At 38.6% G+C, this 7,728-nt stretch overlaps 1 long non-coding RNA gene across 1 annotated transcript; it reads left to right on the top strand.

Moving 5' to 3' along the window:
* The first annotated feature begins 3,115 nt into the window (after positions 1-3,115).
* LOC147145829 (uncharacterized) lies at positions 3,116-7,718 on the top strand. The gene is made up of 2 exons (XR_015087205.1): positions 3,116-3,367; positions 5,452-7,718. It is a non-coding gene; the product is annotated as an uncharacterized LOC147145829 (long non-coding RNA).
* The last annotated feature ends 10 nt before the right edge of the window (positions 7,719-7,728 follow it).

Below are 7,728 nucleotides of genomic sequence, written 5' to 3'. Positions count from 1 at the left end.
AAAAGGGAGTCGGGAGTCCATCAGTGACGGTGCTGAGGAATGCCCACCTCTGGAAAATATTCAACAGGTGCACAATTCTCACCAAGACTTCCAGTAATTCATTGGTTGCAGAGGTTGTGCAAGCTAGAGGCCCAGTTATTGTTTTTTTCTTTTTTATATACGTAATTATGTTGGACTGCAATTTTGTGTGTATCTTTGTGTACATGCGTCTGCGCGCTTGAGCAGGCCAAATGAAAACATATTATGAAAACTGACAGGTAAGTTTAAGTTTGTATTTGCATGCATACTGTACTTAGATATACTGTATACAGGTGGGCGAATAGTTAGCATATTAGCACAGTTCTGAAGTCAAAGCTTGAGTGGATTTTCCTCCCAAATTTCAAAAGTCTGCAAGATTCTTTCAAGATTCAAGATTCTAAATTGTAGGTGTGAAACTGATTACGTCTTTGTGGTTGGATTAGGGAACAAAGGCTTGGGGTTTTTTTTTGGCTCGCAGGGATCACATGACGTTTGCTGACTGTAATTCTGCAATTTCAATGGTGGGTGAAACAAGTTAGACACAGTGGCATGGCAGTAGGTGACAGGAAAACCAACTTCTTCTTTGCTGACTGTCAAAAAGTTTTGCAGCATTGTGAAAGAGATACAGCCAGAGTGACTTGTGCTATTGTAAGGGTGAAAGTGAAAACAGTGGAAAATCCATTCCCCTTAAGGTGGTGTCTTCTTTATAGGATTAACACAAAATAATGCACACAAAATATTTTCAAAATACTTTTAATGGGGCAAACATTTTTTTTTTCAAGAATATGTTCTATGCAAGCCCACTAGTTGAAACAGGGCATTCTGATAAATATTGCGTTTGTGGAATAAGTGTTAATCCACTTGTTTTAGCCATCTCCGGGGGCAGCCATTTTGTATTCTGTCGACTGAAAATGACATCACAACTGCTCACAACGACCAACCACGGCTCAGATTCAGAAAACAGGTCAACCGTGATTGGAACTTATATTCCACAAATGCAAAATTAATCAGAATGCCGTGTTTCAAGTAGAGGGCCTACTGGGAACATATTCGTGAAAAAAATATGTTTGGGTTGTATATATATATATACACACACACATTTACGGACATAATCAGTTAAAAGTGTTAGAGTCAGTGTGCCCTAATCTGACCAAGCTGGAGAGGGTCAGCCCTACAGACAGGGTCAGCCAGAGAGGAGACCAGCCCCCACATTATGTTTAGATTTTGAGGACAGTATAAATGTGAGGGCTGCATGTTAGACCCTGCTCCTTTTCTGCCCTCGGTCTCAGTTGAGACGTCTGAGGATGGAAAAGCTGCCCAGCTCTGACGATTGTATGATTCCTGTACGTCAGAGCAGGAAAAGAAAACAGACGAGAAAATTCAATCGTGTGAGTCTTTATTTACATTGGATACCTTCTTGAAAGTTAAAACAAACACGCATTGAGTAAGTAGTTGTTTTGTAAATTGCTAATTGGGCTTATGCCCTCGACACCTGCAAAGCATTCCAAAAGAACATTAAAATCTCTCTGTCTACAAGTAGGTATACATCAATGGCAGCAATTGTTATTACTATTATTATTGTTATTATTATTTGGAGAATGGATCATTATTAGTATTTCCTGAGCCTCCTCAATTTTCCACCCTGTTAGTTGAGTGTTTTTCACCTTAAAACCAAAAAGCCTGCAGCTGCCATGATGTCACAATCAGGAAGTGCAATCACTCTTTTGATTGGAATTTCAAAGAACAAAGAGAGATAAGCATCAACTTCCTCGCTGCCTTTTTTCCCCTCCAAGTTTTGTGATGCTAACCTGTATTTCCTATTCTTAACTTTCCACCCTGTCACGCTGAACTGTGAGGAAAGTATGGATTGTAATGATACATCTATTTAACGGATGTATCGATAATGAACTACATCATCGCGCTGGACTAGATTACATCGATGAGGGCCACGCATCCTTTTTAAGTTATTGATCGATTGAATCAGTATAATTAATGAAATAATTTTACATTCCAAATTCCCAATGCCCTTTTTTTTATTCAAGTTTGAATGTTATATTTATCAACTTTTATTAGTTTTTCGCTTATGTCGTTGCGTACGTCAATCATGTAACATGGATCATGGTGGCGAGGAAGAGGACATTTTAAAGACAAAGCAATGCTTTCGTTTGTGTGGAAGCAATTTGGATTTTGCAAGAAAAGACACGGTCTTGACAAGATGGTTGCCGTGTACAGCCAGCTCGACCAGCACCACGGCATTACAAATAGCAATAAACCTGAAGCGCTGGCTGACGTGAAGGTGTTGTGACAGACCAAAATGTTGTTGCTGCCTCATTTATTGAAAAACTCGATTATCAATCTCCTCCTGCTCAACGAATTACTTATAATTGTGGAGCACGCAGAAAAGTGTCTTGCTCCCAGACAGCATGCTGGTAGTTGATATTTTTAAAAAAGAATATTGTCGCTGTCCTGTGAAAAACACTTATGTCCGATTTTGGAAAGATTTTAAATTTTCACATTAATGCGATGTCCGTCACACGGAATCACCAGTCACATAAAAATAAGAAAATTGAAAAAAAAATATACAAAAGTGTTTTTCACAGGACAGCGACGATATGTAAGACTTTAGCAAAATTGTCTACTGTTACATGCAGTTCTATACAGAACAATGACAGCAGCAGGTTACTCTCTATGTGAAAATATACAAGCATAAGACTTATATTTTGCATGTTAATTTGCAGATTTTAACAGCATTCATATGTTTTTTGAACAAATCTGCTATTATTTACCCTTTTCGATAAATTAGGTACAAAATTGTGATGGTCCTAAACACTGAACACACGTTCTACTTAAATCAACACTAAGCCTCTTTTCAACTGTCATAAAATATTTTCAAAACTATTGTGAAGAAATGTCGACTTAAAACTAGTTGAATGGTACTTTTGTCATGGCCTGAAGGGGCCTGTGTGCTTTTAGTGGCATTAAGCAATTTTGAGGAAGGAGGAAGGTACCCTGCCACACAATGAAATACAAATGTGCTGAGTGCTTTGCAACATGTCACTTCCCCCTTTCTCCATTCGTTACAAAGTCGATTTGAACATCTACGTGCAATCATTGCTATCGTGGTAGAAGCTGCAAAACAACCGAAGAAACAAAGTTTTGCCTGAGTAGTCCCGTAAAAAGAAAAGAAAAAGGGAGGCCACCTGGATAAAAGGAGAGTCAAGTACGATCAACGATGGCCCAGCTTCCACTTGGCTGGCGCGAGCTCAGAGATGAGGACGGATTTCCATTCAACGCTGCCTTGACTCTGTGCCTTCTGGACTAATCAGCATGCCAGGCGCTGACAAGTCAGGTGAGGTGGGAGGAGTGCGGTGGGGAATAAGCTCCAAAACCATTGTTAAATGTTTATTTTCAACATCGTGATTTGATATTGTTTAGAGTAGACACAATTACATTCATTACCTCATCACCATTCATCCTTCATTTAGCCACTGGGAACAGAAATGTCATTCAGTCCAACTGCAGGCGACCTGGAGATTTGATGATGCTCTGCACGTGGCCTCATGGGAAATGTAGTCTTCTTTCAGGCAAAACACTACTGCTTTTGTCCATAAGGCCCAGCCATAATCAATGAGTGTTGCTTTAACATTTCTCATTTCATTATTATTCAAAAAAGGGAAAAAAACACTTCAATCATAGAATAAGGAACATATAAGGTATTATAAATACTAAGTATTATTTACATAATCAACACTTTGCATTACGTACAAATATGTCTCTAACAGGGTGGAACTCTCTCAGTCCAAGTCTGAACAATCCACCCATAACTGAAATTATTTAAATGCTTAAGCTCTATCAATAAAGGTTTCTGAAGCTTTAACATGTCATTTACTTACTTACATATACATATATATATAATTATAAAAACCTGAAAAATGTATTGTTTTTTTCATAAAGGTTAGGGCATTGAAAAGTTAGGAATTAATGACCCACATGACTTTTACTGACTCGTTGTCATACTGTCATGGGTGTGACATGCTGACTTCAACATAGCTGTCTGTCACTCCTCCACAGAAAGAATCCCCACATTTTCCCATCAAGCCTATTATATATTCTCTAGTGTCGTCGTTTCTCATGATGCTCGAATTGCCTGAGTGATGACTTCAAAGTCAACATGTTATGTGTGATTACATCATCTGGGGAGACAATGCCATTTCCACTTTTTCGGTGCAAAATGTCTCAGTGGACTCTCACACGTCTGAAAAAAAAAGGTAGTCCAAGCACATCAGGAAATAAAAAAAAATACACTTTCAATGTCGCATTGTGATGAGTGTCAAGAAATTCTTTCGACAATAGCTCTTTTATATCTATGCCCCCTCCCAAAATGTTATCTTTGGTTTTCAAGTTTTCGATGACAAGAACAAATACAAAATTAGAAAAAAAAAATGCTAAAAAAATTGACATTTTATCATCAACTTTTCTGACCACAGTGCAAAAGAGTTCAAAGAATTATACTTAAAACATAAGACTACAAAAATGGCACCACACAATCATTGTATCCTTGTTTGATTTTTTTCTTCTATTTTATCTTGATTGTTTACTCTATCTCTTGCTAACATATGACATAAAAACATGACATGACATCGTCATGTTATGCATTACAATTAAGAGTCGCACTGTGATGCGTTGAGTACAAATACCTCACTGCCAAAGGTTCAGATCTTGTCTCAGGCCTTTTGATTATGTGGTGTTTCTCTGAGTACATCAACGTTAGAAGTTGTTAGAGCCATAAGAAAAAATTATACATTTAACTATTTGTGCTTCATTTGAATAATTTTAGTTGACCAAGTGCATTTTTATTCTATTTTTTTACTTAAAGGGGGGAAATCAACCTAAATATATATTTTTTCAGTAATGTGTTCCCAGCAGGCCCACTAGTTGAAACACGGCATTCTGATTAACATTGCATTTGTGGAATATGAGTTAAGCAGCAAAATCCACCCCTTTTTAGCCATCTCAGGGGGCAGCCATTTTGTCACTTCTGTCGACTGAAAATGACATTCCGACTTCTCAACGACCAATCACAGCTCAAAAAAAAAACCAATCACGGCTCAGCTTCAGAAAACAGGTCAGCCATCTTGGCAACAATAGCAAAAATAATTCCCATCCTGTAGCTGCTCCTGCAGCCTGCTCAATATAGAAAACATCAGTGCAACACAAACAAATTCTCAAAATCAAACAGACACCAACCTATTAAAAAAATAAGATAAAATAGAACGCACAATCCAAGAACTGGAACCTGCACAGTCTTTCCTGTGAAATACTGTAAAAGAAAATAAATGTCTGTAATCCAAACATTTCCTCATTAAATCTTATTAATCAAGTAATCCTTTATTAATCACTGATTATTGACCTAATTTTATCCCTAATTCACAGGTATCAACCATCCATCCATCCATTATCTGGAGCGCACATCCTCACTAGGGTCGGAAGTGTGCTGGAACCTATTCCAGTTGTCTTCGGGCGGCAGGCGGAGTACACCCTAAACTGGTCACCAGCCAATCTCAGGGTACACAGACGAACAATCATTCACACTCAAAAAGGGATCATTTTAGGGTGTTCAATTAACCTACCGTGCATGTTTTTTGAATGGAGGCGGAAAACTGAGGACCCGGAGAAACCCCACACAGACACAGGGAAGAATGCCAACTCCACACAGGAAGGCCAAAGCCCTGATTCAAACTCTTGACGTCCGCACAGTGGGGCGGATGTGCAAGACAAAGGCAATCCTGTTGAATCATTTTCACACGTAACAACCAAGTGACAATATGGAAAGGATGAAAATGTAAGTGGCGTTTGCACAGCCTGCCCACGTAAGCATTATCAGTTTGGCCACTGGACCAAAGCAGGAGTAAAAATGTGCCACCTTTTTATCATGCACATTAAGGAGCAATGATATTAGCGCCATATGTAGGATGTATATAACTTGAAAATTTAAATGTTTATATTTTAAAGCACATTTCATAATTCATCTTGGGCTAATTTTATTAGGTGACTGTTAGTAAACCTACCTTTTCTGTTCAACTTTTTAATTGTATTTTAAAATTTAAATTCATATGTTGATTACAGAACAACTCCTAGTTATGTCAGGGATTTGACATGGAGGAGGACTAAGACGCAGGGAAGCGAGGCAAGAGTGCAGATAAGGAATAGATTAAAAGAAAAACAAAAAGGCAAACAAGGTACTGGGATTTAAAAAAAAAAAAACACAAGTCCAAACCAGCACACGGATTAAAGAAACAAAAACAATAAGAAAAAGGACTGACTGCAGACAAACCAAAAGAAACTTGGAATGCATGCGGACAAAGGACCAACAAGGGCTGAACTAAAACAGGGAACTAAGTAGACAAAAAAATAAGACGAGCAACTCCATGACAAGACATAAAGGGACCGTGATGACAAGCACAGGTGGACCCAATAACCTAACGAGACAGACATAGACAAAGGAACAAAAGAAAAACATGAAACCAATTCTAAACTAAAATCAAAATCAACCAATACAGATCATGACAAAATACCTTATTCGTCAGTAGGGCTGAAACGAGCCCTCGAGTGATTTGGTTGCATCGATTCCGAAAATTGCTCAAAGCATTTTTTCTGCCTTGAGTACCCGCCTATTTACATGTACATTGACTATCTTTACATGCGGTCAATATTTGGGTTAAGGTCAAAATTCAGATTTCTGAGTCATTCGGACTGACCCGTTTACATGTCTTGAGCGGACAGAGGTACCCCTCACATTTAAATAACCCGACTGAAACAGAGACGCACGGACGTCATGATGCAATTGTACGTCAGCTCCGCTTGCTACTTGCTTCCGTCAATAAAACACATGAAGCGTGGCTGTACTGTTCATTTCCAGGAGGCGTTTTTAAAGTCATTAGTTTAATATTGATATCTCCAAAACATCCATCCATCCATTATCGATACAGCTTATCCTCACAAGGGTCGCGGGGCGTGCTGGAGCCTATCCCAGCAGTCTTCGGGGGACACCCTGAATTGGTTGCCAGCCAATCGCAGGGCACACAGAGACAAACATCCGCACTCACAATCACACCTAGGGGCAATTTAGAGAGTCCAATCAACTTACCATGCATGTTTTTGGAATGTGGGAGGAAACCGGAGTACCCGGAGAAAACCCACGCAGGCACGGGGAGAACATGCAAACTCCACACAGGGAGGCCGGGATCGAACCCACGACCTCTGAACTGTGAGGCGGACGTGCTAACCAGTCGACCACCGTGTCGCCTCTCTTTGTACATACAGTATCTTATTCTTTTTATATGTATTTATTTTTATGTTATTTATCTTTTTTTCAGTTGATGTCTGCACTGAAACAGTAGAGGCTCTCCAAACTATATAAATTTTGTATTACAATAAAGGCATTCTATTCTATTCTATTCTATTCTATTCTATTCTATTCTATTCAAACGCTCTCAATAACTGATTTGCTCTGACCCAAATAGATGACTGACAATTTTTTTAAATACACTTTGTAGTTCATGTCTTCCTCAAACAAAAACAGACTTTGAAATACTTGCCTGTGCAACTTTTTGAACCAAAGTATCTGATCTGATCTGATCTGCAAATTTCTGTTCCAATCATTGTTCTTTAAGAGTTATGAAATAAAAATTTACACTTTGTGTCAAATTT

The sequence above is a fragment of the Filicampus tigris genome, chromosome 6, assembly GCF_054856515.1.
Source record: "Filicampus tigris isolate MCC_2025a chromosome 6, RoL_Ftig_1.0, whole genome shotgun sequence".
NCBI classification, from domain to species: Eukaryota; Metazoa; Chordata; class Actinopteri; order Syngnathiformes; family Syngnathidae; genus Filicampus; species Filicampus tigris.
Note: the sequence above shows the minus strand (reverse complement) of the source record. Positions and strands in the feature narration are given on the sequence as shown.